The following is a 22,512-nucleotide window of genomic DNA, read 5'->3' as shown; positions in this document are numbered from 1 at the left end:
AATTTCCCAACTAAAATCCCACATTTTATAGGATGTCTTTCCCAATTCCTCTTAAAAATTCCTTCTCTGTGTTAATTCTTTCATATATATCCTGCATATAGCTTGTTTGTCATTAGACTGTAAGCTTCTTGAGAGATGGCCTTTGTCTTCTTTTGGTTTCCCCCAGTACTAAGCACAATGACCAATATACACTAGGTGCTTAATAAATGTTTATAGATAAACTGGGAATTGCAGACATTGACTGTTGCTGCCTCCTCTCCCTGTCTTCTCTCACCCCTTCTTCCTGCCCACCCACCCCTACACTGTTGCCACAAAACTATAGCTACTTCTTCGTTCTTTTCTCCTCAAGTGTCTCAAGAGAAAAATGCTTTTAAGAAAAGTACGGAAAAGAGGAGACAGAGCAGTTTGGAAGGAGAAAAGCTACCATCTTGTCTTGGAGATAATTCAAAATGATTCCCTCTTACAAATAGCAAACAGAAGTACAAAAGCTAAATGACCAGTATCCTAGGCTCACAGGATTATGGAGATGAAAGAAAATCTTGTTGAACCTGGCATTTTACAAATGAAGGAAGTGACACCTAGAGAAGTAGAAGTAGCAAGTCTGGAGGTCAAGAACTCTTCTGTGGAAGTGGAAGAAGAGATTCCAGCCAATAATACAGACAAAACAAAGGAAGTCAAGATGGTGTATGAGTCCAGTTTGGCAATGGATGTTCAGCAGAGAGAAAATGGGACACCTGTGATGGCAGCATGGGCCAAGTTGCTGGCAGATGCTCAGGCCAAGATGAAAGTAGCACCCCAACTCCAAGGATTTACCCTGGCAGAATCAGGAAATCTTGAGGAAGCTGTTGTACATTTTCCAAAGAAGACTACGTCTGATATAGATTCTTCAACACCTCAGAAATCTCAGAATGATGAGGTTCCTTCTATGCCCACCCCTCTGCCTCCACTGCATATCTTATCCCGAAATATTCTGCAGGTCTGGTGCCAGAGACTCAATATCAGTAAAAATGGAAGGAAGCACATTCTATACAAGAGACTTTTGGAGCATGTGTCACCTTCTAAACAAGACACTTCTAGCATAAAAGAAAAGACCCAGTGGTTAAAAATCAAAACACATTTTAAGTGAAGATGAAAGTCAAACAGTGGCCAAAGCAGCATACACAATGAAAAAAAAGAAAAAGAAAAGAGACACAACAAAGACTGCTCTTGTCCAGACAGCCAGCATGGCATCCTGGAGCAGATTTATGGCAACAGTGAAGTCCAAGGCTGTATGGCCCATGCCCATATCTTCTGAGTCTACTAGGTCTGAGCAATCAGATTTACCACGATGGTGTGTAGTACATGGTGAAGTTTTTCCAAACAATGTCTCTGGTTCAGCGCCTTTGAAGTTCCGTGATGGGCAAACCTGGGTGCCTGAAAATGATATATTGATCCCTCTCTTATTATTGCCTACCTGCTCTTTCCCACCCCCAGAAGTAGAAGACAATTGGTTGTGTCCCAAATGTGTCAACAGGAATAAAATCCTGATGGACAATATTCTCTAACCATAAAGGATCAAGGCTACAAGACTGTTTTTCACTTCCTCAAGATACTGGCTTATAAATGTGACTTTTCTTTCTTCAACTTAGATTTTCTTTCCCAGTTAGTCCTAGTTTTCATTAGGAAACAGTTCCATACATGCAGACATTTGGGAAGGATAGAAGAGACTTTACAAGTCAACAAGGTACAAAGGACCTGACATTGCAACCAAGTTAACATATTACATTGTTTTAGTCAGCAGCTGAGGATAGAGAAAGGTGAAAATCTTACAACCAAATAAAATTTAAGTCTATCCATTACTTGTCCATCTTCTCCTGTCTCCTTCTGCTAAATCTCCAAGACTGACATGGCTATGAATTCCTTTAAAAAAAACAATCAAAGATAATCAAATTCTTTGTATTTGTTGAGAAAATAACTATGGTCATATATGCTAAGATACAATCTCTGCTGAATATAAAAAAAAGAGTCTCAAGAGTCCTCAAATCACACAAATAAACAGACAGATAGAAAAACTCCTCTTTCCTCTTGTCTGAGGGTTCACCTCATATTAGTGTTCTCTATTCTCAAACCAGGAAAATTTTGTGGCCAGTCAACCCTTTGTTTGGGTTGTTCTACTAACAACAACTATTATGGGAGAGTTCAGAGAATGACTATTGTATCTTGAGTAGCTAATAAAAAATACTCAAATTTGTTGATCTGATCAAATTTTTACACACACACACACACACACACACACACACAAAACACAACCAGATGGAAGGTAGTTCCCTTGGTGTTTAGCTCTTTCCATCTCCTACATTTAGAAAGTATTGGCCCCTTGATGTTTTGGAAAAGGGAATTTAGGATGAAAGTATATCATATATATGTGGCAAGAACACCTCACTGAGAATTGGGATACATAGATTGGAGTCTGAGTTCTGACCATAAGAAATTGTGTGACATACCTTGGGTCAATCACCTAACTTCCCTAAACATTAATTTTATAATCTCTAAAATGTGTATATGACAGGGGCTTTGAGAGGGAAGGAGGGGGTGGAGAAGAAAGAAAAGAAAGGAAATAAGCATTTATTACATGCCCAATGTAATAAATTTCTATTGTTTAGGTGATCTGCTTGCTCTCAAAGAACAAAGCCAGGAACAATGAGTGAAATTGGCAGAGAAGCAGATTCAGATTAGATATAAGGGGAAACCTCTTAAAGATTAGAGCTGTCCAAAGGTAGAAGGAATCACCTCTAGAGGCTTTCAGTGGAATACTAGATGGCTATGCAATGGTAAAGATGGATGCTAGGTCAATAGGCTGGACTCTATGGACTCTTGAGATTGCTTCAAATTCTGATGCTTGATGATTCAACAGATGATGTTTAAGTTTCACCTAGCTATTACCCTGTAGAATTCAAGAATGTGTGTAAATAGAAGTTCCTTCTTTTCTACCTACATTTTGGTCTTGGTTTAGCAGCTTTTTAGAGATTACATCTGTCTGTATTCTCCAGTGGCCATATGTATTCAACATAATTTCTGGCAAAGCCATAAGAAAATGGCCTGAAGATAGTCCCCCTTGTATTTTACATGCAAACTAAGTCAAAAGGGGTTTAATAAAGCCTAAAATTCTTCAGAAAAAGTCATCCTAAAGTTTACTATCAAGGCAGAGAAGTTAACTGTCTCCCTTACCCTCCCCAATCAGCAAAACTCACCCAAGTAATAAAAACATTTATCTCCCTACTGTCAAAGTATTAAGTTGTAAGAACCTAAAACATTTCTCTTTTCATCTCTAACACATGGCAATTTAGTATACTTTTTTGGTTATTATTGTACAGACTTGATATCTATATAAGTATAGCAGCCAATTTCAAGCAAAATCTCAATATTGATAAGCACTAAAATTTTGACCTGCTCTATTTCTAACCTGGGCTGGTTCTCTGTACTTTAGCTTAGTGATTCTCCACTTTCTAGAGTCTACTATGTTAGTACAGTCAGTATAGATACTCAGGGTTTAGCTTATGGCATCTCAGAACTCCCGAGCTCAAATAGCCAACCTTAGCCTCCCTAGGAAATAAGATTATATTCATCATTCAATTTATTCAATGCACATTTAAGGAGCCACACTTCTCCCTAAAGTGGTGCTGGTAATTTTTAGAATTGCAGTGTATCTATTATTAAAGAAGTCATGTGCTAATGAACTAGCTCCTATGAAATAATATGCCTATTTTGGTTTAAACTCAACTACTATGCATAAAGACATTTACTCTCTTTATAATTAAAAATATCTTTCACTACAATTGCACTTTATAAAGGTTTTTTATGTGCATGATGTGAAGCTATCATTTGATCTTATAATCCACCTTTTAAGATAGGTAGGGCAGGTTTTATTAACCAACTCCTGCACAAAGAACACAGGACTTAGAGATGTACATTTTATTTCTGGTTCTGATATTAGCCAGACCATCTGGTATAGTAAAGCAAACACAAACACAAACACAAAGACAAAAAAACTAGAATTGGATTTGGAGTATAGAACTCAAGTTGTGATTCCACTGCTATTTAACTCTATGGTCTTGTGCAAATTTTCTATTCTCTGAGTCTCAATTTAGTTATCTGTAAAAGAAGGAAATTGGGACTTATCAATGATATTAAAATCTAATAGAAATGAGGGCCACTAATCCATACATCACAATCCCTTTGGGTCACAAAGCAACTTAGTTTTAAAATGTAATACTGTAATATTTTATTTTGTTAAATATTTACCAATTACATTTTAATCTGGTTTGGGTCACATTTGGGATGTTGTGAGTCACAGGTAGACATTAGGCCTCATATTTAACACTTTCTAGGCTATATCAGGGTTTCTTAATCTTTTGTGTGTGTGTGTGTGTCACGAACTGTTATGGCAATCTGGTAAAGTCTAGGAACCTCTTCTCAAGTCAAGTCAAGTCATGTCAAGTCAATAAGTAATTATAAAGCCCTTACTGTGTAACCACCACAGGTTTTAAACTCCTATATAGATCTCAAAGTACCAGAATGACAGAGTTAAAGAGAACATGATTAAGGTCAGAGATAGTAGAAATTTCTTTTTGAGATTCTACAGTCTTCATCTAAGCCCCCTTAAGACTCCCATTTCACCTAAAACCATTAATATTAAACTTCTATTCACTTATCTATTCACTTATATTCTTTTCTGTTCTTCCTACTTTTTTGCTCTTTTTGTTCTATTTTTTTATTGAAAGAAACCTTTTCCCTTTTATTGCAGTCTCTAACTTTCTTTAATTATCTGGCAATAATTATGTTTTTCTTCTTTTTGCTAAAATCTTTTCCTTCCTTTATTCTCTTTCCATTTCTAGTCTAACCAATCCCACATATTCTAGGAAGTCAGCTAACCCTCTGCCAGTAATATATCTATTATTAGATTTGACTGGGTTTCAGATCTTCATAACCTAGATTTTTAAGTTAAGACCTAAGGGTCTTTAAGAGACAGAGAGAGTCTAGCTTCCCAGCATGAACAAACTGAATTCAAACAATGCATAAAGTTTTCTCCCAAGCCAGAAATCCGACTATTCCATAATTTAATAGAAAGGGAACAGAGCTAGATCCAGAATTGAGTCACAAGGAGTCAGTGTGGGTCACTCAGTTGTCTCACTCCTTAGGTATGTGTACTGACCTATGATACTTAAACCCCATAACTCTAGATTCTTTGCTTTGCAACTGATGGATTGAAATGAGTGTGGGCTCTATCCCAGTTGTGCCCAGATATATATGTACAGGCTTTGTCCAGATCCAGAATACTTCACTATGCAAGTGAATTTTTTGCTTCTTTGCCATTCTTCTGCCCAACTCACCTGAATAATTGTGGGTAGTGAATCATATGAAGCCACTTGGTAATGTTTTTAACCCCTCACAGTGAAAGCTAAGCCCATCCCCAGCTAAGCACCATAGGAAACTCCAGTCAGAGTTTCTTAGACAATTAGCATAGATTATTTATCTATTATTTCTTGCTTCTTAAGGGCGATCCCCAGCACCTAAATATCTAACTCCATCCCTCCTACCCCGGGTGGTTAATTTGTTTTTTGAATCAATCACACTGTTCCTTCCTTGACTCTGTGAAAGAAATCTTCTTTCATAAAGAGAACAGGAGGTATATTCATTTTTACATTAATTTTAATGTAATATCACATTAACATCTTGTGAATATATCACAGACTATATCAACTGAGGAAAGGGGGGAACCCACATCCCTCTTCCTTTATATTGATTAAAGACTTTGAGTTTTATGAACTGTAAACTTACAAAAGGAGCTGGTCAGCATATGTAGTGGGTTCTGAGAATAATTTTCTGATTTTCTCAGGATTCTATTTGTGATCTATGAGCCTTAGAAATTTCCCACATTGACTTAGCCCAATAAAATTATGAGAGCCTCAAAAGAGTAAATGAGGGCTAAAGATCAAGTTAAGTCAACAAGAACTCATTAACCTACTATATGATAAGAACTAAGCCCTGGAAATAGGAATATAGGCAGAAATAAAGATAGTCCTTGTCCTCAAGGAGCTTACATTCCAATGGGCAAAGACAACTCATTAAAAGAAGTTAAAATGATTGTGGGAGAAGAGACGAGATGTATTAAGGATAAGTTTTAGGACTCTAATCAGACAGTTTGTGAGAACATGTATGGCATGATGCAGTTAGCAACATGTTTTTGTGTTCTTAAACACTTGATAAACATATGTAGATGTTTTAGTAAAAGAGACTGCCAATAGAAAATATTATAAACAACTCTATCAGTAATTTTGAAGTGAACTTCCATCAACTGATGTGGTAAACAACTTAGGAACATCCATCTCTAAAAGTATAAAAACCCAGCCCTCCATCTGCTCCTAGGGCACCATTAAGACTGGCTTCTGCTTTCTCCATACTTGAAACCCAAGCAGCCTATGTTGCCATGAGGGCAGAGATGATTGACAAAGGTGTGCCATGACAGATGACCTTGCCAGGGAGCCACAGGCCTCTAGCTGGGCAGAAAGGGAAAATTGTAAATCTGGGATGAGAACAGCTTGTCTGAGACTCAGGTAATTTTTCTTAGGGAGTCTTGTTTGTATGCTTTGATGGATGGGATGCATTCATTGAGAAGTATAAGTCTAAATAGTACATCAGTCCATTAGTTAGCATAAGTTAAGAGTAAATCAACTATCAGTGTGCACCATAGGTTATATGTACCCAAGTGCTCTGGGACAAGTCTAGAGAGTCTGGGAAAGAATGAAAACACAGTTATCCCAGACATCCAGTAAGAATCAGTAAGGTTCTGGGAGGAACTAGGCCACCAAAAGAAAAGACCACTGGAGAAGAGAGTAGTCAGTCCCCTTTTCCTCTATTTTATGTTTTCATTTTTTTCTAATTTTTCCAACTTCATTTTCAGTTCTAAATTCTCCCCGTCCATTTTCTCCCTCCCATTGAGAAAGCAAGAAAAATAAATTCATTATAAATAGATAGATAGATAGATAGATAGATAGATAGATGGATAGATGTGCAAAACAAATTTCTGCATTAGTCATGTTTCAAGAAAAAAAACAAAAACAGAAAAAGAGAAAATGACATGCTTCAATCTTAATTCTGAGTTCATCAGTTCTTTTTCTAGAGGAGGATTGGTGTGTTTTATCATTGGTGTTCAGAATTTTGGTTAGTCATTGTGTTGATCAATTATCAGTTGAAGAGGGTATTTTCCATTATTTCCAGGGTGGAGAGAACTTGATTTCTATAGCTTAGGTAGAGACATGCTGGAGAGTCAAGATTTCAGTCATCAAACAAGAAGGCTATGCATGGTTGGGCTCACCTTTTAGCTTGGAGAAACTCTTAACAACAGCAACAGATTTATTTTTTTGCAAGGTAATGGTGTTGAGTGACTTGCCCAAGGTCATACAGCTAGGTAATTATGAAGTGTCTGAAGCTGAATTTGAATTCAGGTCCTCCTGACTCCAGGGCCTGTGCTCTATCCACTATGCCACCTAGCTGCTCCTTTTGGAGAAACTCATTACACCAATCCCTTTTCCATGGAACAAAAATATTCCTTTTCTAGGGAATGTAGAGGGAATTTAAATAAAGAATTTCAGTAGAATCAGAAAGTTAAACTCTAAATTTCAAAGGAGAAACTTCAATTGACTAATTTTTTCTAAAATAAAATATGACAAAACCTAATGTAAAACAGTCTGTGTTGAATATACTAAGTCAAAGTTTTGTTTTGTTTTTAATCCTCCATCCAACCTTGTCCAGATGTACTTTTATAACCCAATTAATTAGCATTCAAGGAAATAAAGAAGTTTCCTTATTTGCTAAAATCTGGGCTTGATGCCTCTGGAGGCTAATCTCTTGAGAAAGGAAGAAAGCTTTGCAATTAGTAAAAGGTCACACATAGTCTAAACTGCTAGAAACAAAATCCCAAAGTACAACTTCCTAAGCAAACACTAAGCAAATGATTACTAACCAATCCATTTTTTTTTTACTGTTCATATTAGCATTATTTTTTTTTGACAAGGCAATAGGGTTAAATGACTTGCCCAAGGTCATACAACTAAGTATGAATTAAGTGCCTGAGGTCTGATTTGAACTCAGGTCCTCCTGACTCCAGGGTCAATGCTCTATCCACTGTGCTACCAAGCTGTCCCCCATGTTGGTACAGAAGAGAGCAGGCCAGGTTTAGAATCAGAACATATGGGTTTGAATCCCAGTTCTGCTACTCACTACTTATATAAATGAAGACAGATCACTTAATCTCCACCAGATTCAGTTTCCTAATCTGTAATTTTAGGATGTCAGATTAAATGATTTCAAAGGCCCCTTCTACCTCTAAGTCTCTGATTTGAATTTAATTAAGTAATTATTACATCATGATGCTTAAAGGCAGCACAGTTTAGGGGATAGAAATATAGCTACAGTTTAGGGGATAGAAATATAGCCTTTAAAGACCTAGGTTCAAGGCCTGCCTATAATATATACTGTCTGATCAATCATTTAACCTTCCAGTGTCCCAGGTAACTCAGTAAAAGTTGTTCATCTGCATTGATGGAAGGGATTCTTCTCACTGAAGATTCACTTATCAGAAAAATCACAGCTCTAGGTTCAGTAAAAATTGATGACATCAATACTAATTTATATTAATTAATAAAAGACATTTCAGCTTTGAATACAAATGCTATGTCTCTCTGGTAGAGTTCAACATGAAATAACTACTTCCCTTTTAGGAGTAACATCTGTTTCCTAAGCCAACGATGTATAACCAACAGTTGTCGCACTAACATTTTAGGGACATTGTGGGGAAAAGACCTGCTGCTTTTCTACCCTTACTGGGGAGAGGAAAAAATAAAAGTATCTCACTATAGGACAGTGTGGCTTTACCACATGAGGAAATAACTATTTATATTAAAACAAACAAACAAACACAGATTAAAGATTATAATGTAATCTCTACAATATCCCCCACTTTGATAAAATATTCAAATTTGAAAGATATTTTTTTAATCTACACATGCAAAAAGTCAGGCAATGAATGTATCACTGGAAAACACCATTTTCAATAAAATTGTGCTTAATGTGAAATAGACAAAAATTTGTTCACTAGAGACAGAGCCAAGATTTAAGAGTGAAGACAGGAACTCCTGCAAGCTTTCTCCTAAACCAGTCCAAATAACTTTAAATATTAACTCTAACCAAGTTCTAGAGTGACAGAATCAACAAAAAGACTGAGTGAAACAATTTTCTAGCCCATGACAACTTGGAAGATCCAAAGGAAAGATCTGATACACCTGGGTCAAGGAGGGAGAGCTCTAGTCATCCAGCAACAGCCCTCAGGGCACCTGGGTCCCTGAAGGCACCTGGGTTTAGAGCACCAGCAGTGGTTTCCAAACTTCTCAGTCCAGGGATTGCCAAGGACAATTGGGAAGCTCAGCAGGTGAACTCTACCCCCACCTGAGTGAAAGTGTAGTCCAGTTCCGCAGCCCTCAGCTCAGATTCACCCTGGAAACCAGGAGCAGGTCTGGGGATCCACCTGGCAGGGAGTCACTGAGCAGCTGCTTCCAGAGAGTTCAGTAAGGGGGTCAGTAAGGGGGTCAGGAGAGACTGCAGAGGTCTCTCTGCTCTCTCTGAGGCAGGGCTCTATAGCTTTGCCCATACCCAGATCCAGGTTGCAGTCTAGGACCCCGGTCTCAAGAAAAGGAGTTTTACTACCATAGTGAAGCAGGAACTGTCCTCACAATTCCAGGGCAGGGGGGGAATGCTTGTGGTCATCCACAGACCAGAGGACAGGTCAGTGACAGCAGTCAGAGCCTCTCAGAAGGCCTTAAAGGAATTGAGGTCCCTAGCAACTGTAGCAAAAAAGTGTTGAAGCAACTTCCCTGATGGACTTATGCTAAAGAATGCAATCTACCCCCCAAAAAAGAACATTTTTTCCCATTTTATTTTTCCTCAAGATTTCTCTTTGTTTGGGGGGGGGCATTTACTTTTGCAACATGACTATTGTAGTAATATCTACACATTTTTAAACTAAACCAAGTAACTGGCTTGCTCAATGGAGAGAGTAAGATGGGAGGAAGGGAAAGAATTTGGAATTTGGGGTTTTGGAAGTAGATGTTTAAACTTGCTTTTGCATGTAGCTGGGGAAAAATGTAAAATTAAAAAAATAAAGAAATTCATACACTATTCTTTAGTGGATAAAGTGCATATTGACTGATTGGGTTCAATTGAGATGACTGATGAGTGATCAGAAGGCAATTTAGAAGTATCAAGGCATAGTGGAAAGCAATTGTAGCATCAGAATTCTTGAGTCCATCATTTGTTGTCTGGCCTCTTACAGTATCTGATCTTCCTGGGTCAAAACTATGTCTATTCCTATCCATCCCACACAATTACAAATTAGCTATCCTAAAGTACAGATCTCACAATGTTAATCTATTTTCTGGCTCAATATTCTAATGTCTCCCTATTCCTCTTGGGTCAAAGAGGCAATTAAGTATCTTCATAGTCTGGCCCCTTCCTACATTTCCAGTCTTCTCACACATTACTTCCCTTCACACACAGTCATCAAACCCACTTGCTATTTCTCACACATGATAATTATATCTCATCTATCTTTTTCCTGCCTATCCTTCATGATTGAGATGTTCTCATTTCTTTCTCTTAGAAGTTCTTGTTTTCTTCAAGACTCATATTTCTTGATTCCTATCAAAATGCTAGTGGTTTCTATTCAATATATGTATGTTTGAATGTATGTGTGTATGTATGCATGTCACATACTAGGCACTTAATAAATGTTTATCAATTGATTTGTGAACACATATTTGTATGTAGTTTGTATGACAGGTACCCCAGTGGATAGAGTGCTGAACCTAATATCGGGAAGACTCATCTTCCCGAGTTCTATCTGATCTCATATACTTATTATCCCCAGCTGATGCTGGGCAAGATACTAAACTCTATTGCCTCAGTTTACTCAATTGTAAAACAAGAAAAAGAAATGGCAAATCACTTCAGTATCTTTGCCAAGAAAAACCCAAAAGGGGTCACAAAGAGTCAGACACAACCAAAAATTGACTGAACTAAAATATACACATAGATATATTATTTAAAGATTTATGAGAGTCAAGATGGCATAATAGTTAGAGAGCCAGGCTCAGTCAAGAAGATAGGAATTCAAGTTCCTACTCTGACAACTTCTGTTTATGTGATTCTGGGCAAATTGCTTGACCAGTATTCAGGTTATTTATTCATTGAGAAGAAGATGGTGACTTACATTGGTAGAGAGGTTCTATATCAAGTTGAAATCACACATTAAGTTCCTTTTCTTATTTATGCATTGTCTCTCCAGCAGAATGTAAGTTATCTGAGAGAAAAAACATATTTTTTTGTCTTTATACAAATTTAGCAGGTTACTTGGAATAGAATAAATACTAATGAGCATTTGTTGACTGGGTTCAAGCAATATGTTCATCATTTACTAGTTGTTTTCTCTTCACACAATAAAAACAATGAATATTTTATCATTTGTATATTGGTTATAATCTGAGGGTGCAACTAAGGAAAAACTCTGGTTGTTTTAAATATGCAGAACAAAGGACAAGGAAGTTCCTTTTCTATTTTAAAACAGAGGTTTTGGTCTCTGGCTACTGTTAAAGAAATCTCTTCTTTAATCCAGGACAGGTAAGCTATGCTTAATTGTGCTTGTATTTTATTAATAATCTTGTAAACTTGCCAAAGGATAGGGAAAGAGAATTCTATGTGAACCCAGACCATTGCTTCTGAATGCAAATGGGCTAGTCTATTAATTGTAAAACCACATAGCTTATATCATATTCAAGGAGAAGAGGGCAAGAGAAATGACAGAGAAGAGGAGGAGAACCCTGACATGAAACTATTGTAGTAGAGGGTAGTGGGTAAGAGTGAAAGCACTGTCATGATCCAAAAAAGTTTCTGTTCTTGGCCCCTTTGCTCATAAGAAGGAAGAGTAAAAAGTATGTTCCTAGCCAGCCAATATGTATCCTTATTAAATTTTATCATATTTAATTTGATTCAATGCTAAGATTACCTTATTAATCATGAATTTAGAACTGGAAAGGTCTACAAAAGTGATCCAGTTCAAGTCCCTCCTTTTCCAGATGAAGAACTTGAAACATAGAGAGAATTAACTAAGCAATGTAAATAATTTTTAGGATTCCCTCTCAGTCATCCAGTGTCATCTATGCTGCCCAGTTTTGTGTATCCTTCCATTATAAGTACAACACTTTCTTTAACACCGACAAAAATGTTAAATTTCCCAAGTTGAGCATAGAACTCAGGAGTACTGCATTATAGATTTCCTTCCTAGTTGGCACTAAACTATTAAAAACTATTCTTTGGGTATGATCATTCCATCAATACACTATCCAACCAACTGTACTGTTGTACAGCCCCAATTTTTCCCATGTTATCTACAGATTTAGTATAAAAGTCATTGTCAGGATGATGTTTTTGTCCTTCATTCTTGAGGAAGACCATGACATCAAGGAGATGATGTCATGACAAGCTTATGAACTGGATTTGAGTGAGAGGGATGCTTTTCTAAATCACCAACCTTATTTGCTCCTCCAGAACCATCTAGATCCAGTGACTAGATATGAATCAAGAAGACTGGAGATGGCCCTGGATGCATAGCAATCAGGATGAAGTGACTTCCCCAAGGCCACACAGCTAGTGAGTATCAAGTTTCTGAGGCTGGATTCTCTCATCCTCCTGCCTCCAAGGCAATGCTCTATCTACTGCATCATCTACATTGTATTCTTTGTAGGTCCTTCTTTGCTCTGCACACTTCATAAACTTTGACTAGGAATGCACCAAATTAAAGAGGTGGTAAATGAGATGTGTCTGTAGACATTTTAGCCTGAATCCAACCTAATTTATAATAAATTTATATTCTACTTAATATGGCAGCTTATTCATACTATTGTTCAGTAATTTCAGTCACTCTTTTTGACCCCACTTGGGTATTTTTTGGCAAAGATACTGGCATGGTTTGCCATTTCCTTTCCCAGCTCAAGTTAGAGAGGAGGAAACTGAGGCAACAAGTATCTAAGGTCACATTTGAACTCAGAAAGAGAAATCCTTTTGACTGGCACTCTATCCACTATGCTACCTACCTGCCCAATTATTCATATAAGACATATCTACTGAGTGCTGAATTCAATTGCAAAACCAAGTGCTAGTCCCATTGCTTCAGCTTTTGTATTGTAACAGGCTGTGAAATAGTTGATCTTGACCTGATATGGATAACCCAGAAAAATTACTCAAGAAAGCTTGCAAAACAGCTTTTTACACTGGAATCAAAGAAGAAAGTGGGGAGAAAACAGTAGGAATTCAAAACTCCCCTGCCAAGCTGATTGAAGATGGATGCATTTAACATTGCCTCTCTCTCTCTCTCTCTCTCTCTCTCTCTCTCTCTGCTCTTTTGATTCTGGATTTCCTTTAATAACATTATCTTTGAAATGAAAACAGTCTATTTCCCATTTAATTTCTCTCCCATCAGGATGCTCTGACGCTCTGACTTTCAGAAACCTTTCTTTTTCTATCAAAAAATAATTGGTGGAGGATTAGTGAGGGAAATTAGCAAAAACAGAATTGACAATTGAGCAAAATAATGAATGAAGACCACAGCCAAACATTAAAGAGAGGTCGCCAGTGGCTTCTTCTGATAAAGAAACAAATAAGACAGTTAAAAATGGGGAGGTTACACCACTGCTGGTAAAAGGCACACACACAGAATTGTGAGGCAATGTCTGACTGATCTGTTACATGCAAATATGTTTGAAATTTTTCTCAGAAGGGATAAAAGGAAAGTGGGGGCAGGGAGAGGGAAGCAAGGCACCTTTAAAAAAACAGTTTATGCCAAAGACTTTTTGATAAAGGGATCTTGGCAAAATGTAGAGTCTAGTCTTTTTATTAAAAAAAAATCTAGTTTTAAATGAATCAAGACCAGCAGCAAGGAATTGACTGAGGGGGTGATACATGATTTATAAGAGAGTTGTCAGAACACTTTCTGATTGGAAAAAAGAGGCAATCACTGGAACTGCCATGTTTAAGAAAGAGGACAAGGTTGTGAAGACCTTTAGTAAAACCTTTCATAGTGCTTATTAAGAAATGAATTAAAACAGTCAGGATCTGTCTACCATAAGAACAGTCTATTAGACTTGCTTCTTTTCTGTTATTTCATTTCCTACTTTTAACATTCATTCCTTATTCTAAAATCCAGTTCCCATTTATTATTTTTTTTACTAATTTCTTTTCCGGCAAACTTGAGTTCAGTCATACAATTGTCTCTTAGACCTACTCCCTGCCTTGACTTTTGAAATTAGCTTTATGCTATAAATTTCGTCCAACTATAATTTTTGATCCACATCTTGTGTCCTAGAACATGCCCCAAATTTGGTCTGCTCATTTTTTTTCCTAGATCCCTTGATCCCCTTAAATATTGGTTGGCATATTCTCTTTTAGCCTAAGTCATTCTCAGACTTTCCTCCAGCCTTCCTTTTGATCTTTGCTTAGTTACTAATTCCAGATTTTTTGCTCAGTCACTGAGATTCTGAAGTTTCCCATGTTTAGAATGGATAAAACTTAACAGAAGAACAATCTATTGCCAGCACTGGTAATCTGGAACTGAAAATCAAATCCTAGGACAGAACCAGGTCCCATAGGTAATTGTGTTGGGAAACAAGAGCCAGATGAACTCTTCTCAGAGTCCTAGGAACCACAGCAAGAGAGAGAGAGCCAACTGAGAACCTAGGTAGTAGTGGAAAGCAAGGAAGTGGGGCAATGTAGGAGGACTGAGACTAAAATGGGTTGTCAGGGCCAGAGAAAGGGAAAGAACCAATCTTTGACTGAAGGCAGTGCCAGGTAAAAGAAGATAGAAACTGGTTGAGATAAAAATCCACACTGAATCACTAAGAGACTGAGATAGAAGGCAGAGGTGGTATCTGTTATCAACTATCTCATCTACATCAACAACTAAATCAGAACCTAGACTCCAGAGGGGAAAGGACCAAACAAAGCCTACTCAACCCATTCAATATTTCTTGGGATGGGGCAAAAAGAGAGGAGATAAAATCCCAATCCAAAAACTGATGATGAAGTGTGAGGAAACAGAAAACAAACAAAAACACTGAACATAATGATGAAATACTTTGGGTTAAGAAAAGCCCAAAAGATAAACCCAGAAGATTAGAGTAAACCCAGAATAACTACAGGCAAAACCTTAAAAAAAAATAGTTTAGTCAAAAAGATTATTACAATGATTCTTGTTCAGTAACTTCAATTGTGTCCAACTCTTCATGACCCTTTTGGGGGTTCTCTTGGCAAATATACTAGAGTGGTTTACCATTTCCTTTTCCTGATCATTTAACATATGAGGAACAGGGGTTAAATGACTTTTCCAGAGTCACAAAGTGAATAAGTGTTTGAATTCAAGAAGAGGAGTCTTCCTGACTTTAGGCTCAGTATTGTATCCACTGTGCCATTCAGTTGCCTTAAATATTATAATGATTGAAAGAAACTAAAGAAGAGATGAGATGAAATTATAAATCTAATTAATTTTAGAGGGAAATGAAAATTAAAATAAACTACTTAACCCCCCCCCAAAAGAAAGAAAATCCTAGTTATGTAGTAAACTTCCTGCAAAATAGAGGAATGCAATGGCTCAATGGAGCAACAAGAAATAATTACAATAAAATAAAAAATCTGGAGGAAAATGTATTTGCTATAAAAAAAAACACTGACCTAAACAATAAGTCAAGCAGATATAATTTAAGAATCATTGACTACCCCAAAACCACAAACCAAACAAGAAACAAATAAAGATACCATATTTCAAGAAATTATTTTTAATGAACTGTCTGAAAATCAGAGGACAAAAACTAAAGCTACCTTGGCTTTTTTTTTTTAGTCGTTATAGTGTTGCTTCACATTGAAATTGAAATTCAGTTGAAACTCCAATGTCTTAAAAAGTTGGGTTTTTTTAATACCACATTTCTTTGGTTTCTACTTATGATCTTAAAGAAACTAAAACAAGAAAACACCAATGAAGGATTTTGCTATTAAATTTAATTTTCTGACATTTGAATCTTTTTGGATGATAATCCTATTATCCAAAATAGTAGCCACTTCTCCCAATTGCATGTTATCCACAAATTTGACAAGTATACTATCTGTCTTGATCCAGATCATTAATAAAACTGCTGAATTGGTTGTTGTTGATTACTTGCTCATCTAAGTGACACAAATGATCACGTCAAAGTAGATCTATGGATAGAGGGATGGAGCTGAATTCAAATCTAGATTCATACCCTTCCTAACTCTCTGATTCTGAGAAAGTCACTTAATCTTTGTTTGCCTCTGTTTCTTCTTCTTCTTAAAATGTAAATAATACTAGCATCTACCTCTTAAAGTTGTGAGATTCAAATGCTAAAAAATTTGTAAAGCACTCTACAAATTTTATAGTATGATATAAATTAATTTTTTATATTTCTTGTTCTTGTTCTTATTATTATTATGTGTAATTTCATGATTATCCTCCAAAACAAATATTTCCAGAATCTGATTAAAAAATCTGGTTGTCTGTCAAAGATTGCAACTGGCTAATTGTTCTTATCTCTACCCTTTTATTACTAAGCTGTATTTAATACCATTGTATTCTTGCTCTAGAATAACTGCTTTTATTTAAACTTTACTGCATTTCTCACTTTCAGCCTCTGTAATTTGATACTCACACTAAAATTACAAACTCAGAATGTTTTTCTCTTTCTGGTAGATTATATATTTGAGGCATATTTCCCACACTTGCCAGAGTGTCCCCCAACATGAAGTTGCCTCTTTAGTCTTTGCAATCTAGTTTGCCAGATTATGTCAGGCTCAGTAGCCTTCAGACTCTGTTCAAATCCAGGATCCAAGCCTCTAAGATTATTCCTTAATCTGATGCTCTTTTCTAAATATGTTACAGATATTTTGTAATTATTCTGACATCTGATAATGCAAGATTCCTGTGTTTGTTAGCCAGGGGAACATGTTTCTTTCAAGAGAAGATTCCTAACTTAGGCTAGGAACATCGCTCTGCTATGAAATATGTAATCTGAATCTTACAAAAGAGATAGAGGATGGGGCAGCTAGGTGATGCAGTGGATAAAAGCACTGACCCTGGAGTCAGGAGGCCCTGAGTTCAAATCTAGATTCAGACAATTAATAATTTCCCAGCTGTGTGACCTTAGGCAAGTCACTTAACCCCATGGCTTTGCAAAAATAAACAAACAAAAAAGAAACAGAGGATGATAGGAGTGATGGAAAGATCAAGTGAGAGCTCTTTGAAGATATGGAAAGAGATAAGCATATTTATAGGTAGCAGGGAGGAAACCAGAAGACAAGGAAAGATAGAAGGTAAGTGAGAAAGTGGGGATGATAGAGTAGAAATCTGTTGGAGAAGATGAGAGGAAATGAGATTCTTGTGAAAGCAGAGAAGTTTACCTTGTCAAAGAATAACAATACCTATTTGTCTGAGATAGGAATGAAAGAAGAGATAGTTAAGGCTCCTGAGTGATATGAGATGAGGAAGAAGGGAGAAAGGGGTCTCTTGGTAAATAGCCTTAATTTTTTTCAACAATGTACAAGGCAATGTTCTCAGTTGAAGATGGGGATAGGGAGAGCCATGGAAGATTTGAAGAGGGATAAAAAGGTTGAAAGAACTGTTGTGGAGAGTGGGATAGTGATGTGATAAGAGAGGTTTAGAAAGATTGCCAGAGGGCTGCTAGGTGGCCTAGTGGATAAAGCACCAGCCCTGGAGTCAGGAGTACCTGGGTTCAAATCTGTTCTCAGACACTTAATAATTACCTAGCTGTGTGGCCTTGGGCAAGCTACTTAGGTTTACCTTGCAAAAACTTGAAAAAAAAAATAAAGAACTAGAAAGATTGCCAAGCAACAGTGAAAGCTCATTTTAGAGAGTATAACAAATCTTTAGTAGGCCTAGTCACATCAGTTTTGTTATTTTCTCCACCTTCTTATCTTGTGTGTAGGAGTGAAAGTGTAGTGATTGAAAGTATTGAAATGAAAATGAGAGTGATTCAAGGTTGAGATTTATTTGCCAATGGGCAAAATGATCTGGGGTCTAGGAATTCAAAAGGAGACAATATAGAGTTGTTTAACTAAGGGTTCAAGAAAGGGAAAAGAGGAGAGAGCAGTTAGGAAAGGAAAGACAACTTGATTCAAAACCACCCACTATCAGGACACAATGGAAAAACAGAACCAACTTTTTTATGATTATGGGACATAAGGCCCACACTATATATTATGTACATTAAAGGTAGAGAGAATGCAGCCTTGGTCTTTCAAAGCTAAAATCTATTGTACCAGTTTTGGCAAAAGAGATAGAGCTAGGGAACTAGATCACTTTTTAATAGATCACCCCTAAAATACTAAGCACGATCTTTTATATTTATTACATGCAGACTCATAGGACCATGCATGGAAGTAATGGTGAATATTGAGAATATAGAATGTACTGCTGGAATAGAAGGTGGATTGAATACAAGATACCATCATATTCCAAGCATTCTATCAGAGATGTCTGAGAAAAATACCATAAGCTTAGGGCTTGGTGAACTGAGCCAAAAAGAATACCCATATATTCAGGATATATCAGAGGAAGCTTGAAGAAAATTCTGGAACTGGTATGTGCAGATCCACCATAACTCTGTAACATCAGCACTGATTAAAATCAATTCCATATTAATCAAAATATTATACAGATTCTGTAAAGTACAAACTAGTACTCTATGGTTTCATGGTCATTATGGCCATTCATGTATCTTGGTCATTAGCTTATAGGAGGAGAGTCAAGTGGTAGTAGTTAATATCACCAGACACTAACCAGAAGGGGATCCTATGAAATTTTGCTTTGGTGATTCTCGAGAACTGGAAAAATAGATAAAGTGAGGTAAAAGCAAAAGGAGAATAAGCATGTTCTCAATGAATGAGTGGGATCTAGATATGCCCGAGGGGCAACTCACAATATAATTCATCAACTCCTCTAACCATTCAAAGAATGATCTAGTAATGGAAGATCTCAGGAACCACCACAGAATGCTCTAATCCATATGTATCAACTACAGTCAAATAATCTATCAAACAAGCACTTAAGCATTAGGTTCAAGGAAGTCCTAGTCCTTGAGGAATTTATATGGAATATAATGGTGAAGTGAATAAAGACTGGGAAGGTACTAATGTGTATAGACTACAGTGCTCTTGAATACAATGCCAAAAGTTTAAAATGCTTGTACTGTGTAATAAATAGTCAATAAATCTGTGTTGATCTTCTAGAGTGGCAACTACCAACTTCCTATGGCAGAGGAAAAACAAAAGGAAGACTATTTTGATTTGCCTAACTGGATTTTTACCATTCTTAACTTGTAAAGCATTTCAGGGTCACCTGATACTTTTCAATGCCTGATGAAGAAAGTAGGTGGAGATTTGAACAGCTTAAAATGTTGGTGTTCTTTGAAGGCCAACTTGTTATTGGAATAAGAAGGTTTAAGGGAAAAGATATGAATGAAGAAGCAAGGTAATAATATTTTAAGTACTCAAATTCCTTAAAAGGTGCTTTACCATTGAGAAAAATACCATAATACCATAAATACCATAATACACTGGTAGAATTGGATCTATATAATGGTGTGCTGTACTAGATTGTCCTTGATCCGACATGAGGTTTCTGATGCTGTTATCCAAGAAAAATTTACTGATGATGATTTTGGATATGTGGATCAAGGAAGAACCCTGAAACTAGTAAGAAGATTTTATTGGCAATAAGTGTGAGAAATGCTTATAACAAGCTAGTAAAGTATTATCAACTCATGTTACCTATTTGGAAGATATAAGGACTAGCAAATTCTTAGAACTTTTCTCCATTGACTTTCTTTCTATGAAACATAAACTTTATCTTGGTGGTGACTGAGGAATATGGGGGTATTTGGGTTCCACCAGAATGTGAAGGGGAGAATTGTTAGTTTACTTCAGAAAGACTGGGTCTGTCTGTATTGTTGCCTTTGGGGCAGGTACTGAGTTAAAGACAAAAGACATATCCTCAATATGATCAAAAACTGAGATTAGACCAGGTGTGCCCCACCTATTTCTAAATTAACCTAAGATCTTCAACCTTTTCCTTTGTGTATGCTCAAGGAGTTCTTGTTCTTGTTCATTAATATATGGAGCAAGGTGGGGAAAACTTATAAGGATCTATGTATCAATTAAATTGTGACCCTAGCTAATGATTGGCATGAAGGGGCCGGAACAAAGTCTTCCAAACATTTTTGGGATTTCTTGCCCCTCTCCCACCTTGGGAGAGGTGTGCCTTTTTTTTAATTAAATGTTTTATTAAAACATTTTAATCACTCTGGACTAAGTATTCATGAGCCATTTATAACAGTGACAAACCATTTTCCCAGTTATACAAACATACCCAAACAGGAACCTGAAAGCTTTCATAGTTACTAAAATGTTGAGAGAAATGTTTCTCTCCTTGCCAGGAGATAGTCTAAGGCAAAGACTTTGATAGAATTCCACTCAAGACTTTGATAGATTCCACTGTCCAACAGTTCCTCAATATGTTAGTTTAAGCATTTCAATTGCACATTGCCAAAATTTTACCAAGTTTCCTCTAAAAAATTGATTATCATATTTACTCATACCTCAGTCACTAGTTCTTTTTCTGTCTCTGTCTCTATCTCTGTCTCTCTATCTCTGTCTCTTTGTCTCTCTGTCTCTCTCTTTATCTTTTGCTAATTTAAATTTATTTAATTATTTTAAATTTTACAATTTCCCCCTGTAATCTCACTTCCCTTCCCCCACCCCCCACAGAAGGCAGTCTGTTAGTCTTTACATTGTTACCATGGTATACACTGATCTAAGTTGAATGTGATGAGAGAGAAACCATATCCTTAAGGAAGAAAAATGAAGTATAAGAGATAGCAAAATTACGTAAGATAACTTTTTGTAAAATTAAAGGTAATAATCCTTGATCTTTGTTCAAACTCCACAGTTCTTTCTCTGGATACAGATAGTATTCTCCATCGAAGACAGCCCCAAATTGTCCCTGATTGTTGCACTGATGAAATGAGAAAGACCATCAAGGATGATCATCGCCCCTATGTTGCTGTTAGACTGTACAGTGTTCTTCTAGTTCTGCTCATCTCACTCAGCATCAGTTCATGAAAATCCTTCCAGGTTTCCATGAATTCCCATCCTTCCTGGTTTCTAATAGAACAATAGTGTTCCATGACATACATATACCACAGTTTGCTAAGCCATTCCCCAATTGATGGACGTTTACTTGATTTCCAATTCTTTGCCACCACAAACAGGGCTGCAATGAATATTTTTGTACAAGTGATGTTTTTACCCTTTTTCATTATCTCTTCAGGGTACAGACCCAATAGTTGATTGCTGGATCAAAGGCTATGCACATTTTTGTTACCCTTTGGGCATAATTCCAAATTGCCCTCCAGAAAGGTTGGAGGAGTTCATAGCTCCACCAACAATGTATTAGTGTCCCAGATTTCCCACATCCTTTCCAATATTTATAATTGTCTTTTCTGGTCATATTTTGCCTTCTAAATTCTTAAACTAGCTACATGCAAATGAATGGAGCACTAATTTATCAACATAGTCTTCCATTTCACTTAGTGTCTGAAGCTATTTGTACTTACATTTTTCCCGTTTTTTTAAAGTTCTTTCTCTGCCCTTTAAACCCATCAAGTTTAGATGAAGCATAATTCTGCAGCTTTCAGAAATTATTTGTCTTTATATTTATATTCTTCTGTTCCAAACTGCTCAAATCTCACCTGAAAACTACGTTTCTTTATATACTTATTTTAGAAACCAAAAATTCTTTTCATATTCCTTTTCAGGATTTATAACATTTATCTATGACAGAAACAATAACTTAAACTTTCAACCAGCTGACCTGAATCCTTTTCTTTACTTAAAGATGTTTAAATTGTCCCCTTTAAGATCAAACTGCTACAGATGAATGGCCAACACATTAAAAAAAAACAGTACCATACAAAAAGGGGAAGACTGAATATTGTAACTCCAAAAGACTTTCCCAGAAGTAATTTCCCCTCAACTGTTAAACCTTCAATTAAGGCAAGTACTGAACCCAGAAGAAAACCTTTCCTGCCTAGAATTTCTGCTGTGAAGATTTTTAGATTATAGGGAAAAAAAAAAACCAGGCAGTGCAGAAGTGTCAAACCATTCACAGCACCCCCCAGGGGTGGTCCAAATGAGATTAAAATGTAATTGCAAAATATTGAACAAAAATAAAGATACAATAAAATATATATTGCATTTTAAAATTGTCAGTGTGCAGTCTGCAGAAATTTTTTTTTTATAGATTAGTGACCTCTGTTTCTAATTAAGTAGGACTCTGCTACCATAGAG

General features: G+C 36.6%; 1 pseudogene; it reads left to right on the top strand.

Annotated features, from left to right (window-relative positions):
- The first annotated feature begins 483 nt into the window (after positions 1-483).
- Positions 484-2,032, top strand: LOC141506967 (developmental pluripotency-associated protein 4-like; annotated as a pseudogene).
- The last annotated feature ends 20,480 nt before the right edge of the window (positions 2,033-22,512 follow it).

The sequence above is a fragment of the Macrotis lagotis genome, chromosome 1 (genome assembly GCF_037893015.1).
Source record: "Macrotis lagotis isolate mMagLag1 chromosome 1, bilby.v1.9.chrom.fasta, whole genome shotgun sequence".
Classification (NCBI taxonomy): domain Eukaryota; kingdom Metazoa; phylum Chordata; class Mammalia; order Peramelemorphia; family Peramelidae; genus Macrotis; species Macrotis lagotis.
This window is presented reverse-complemented; position numbering and strand designations above follow the sequence as displayed.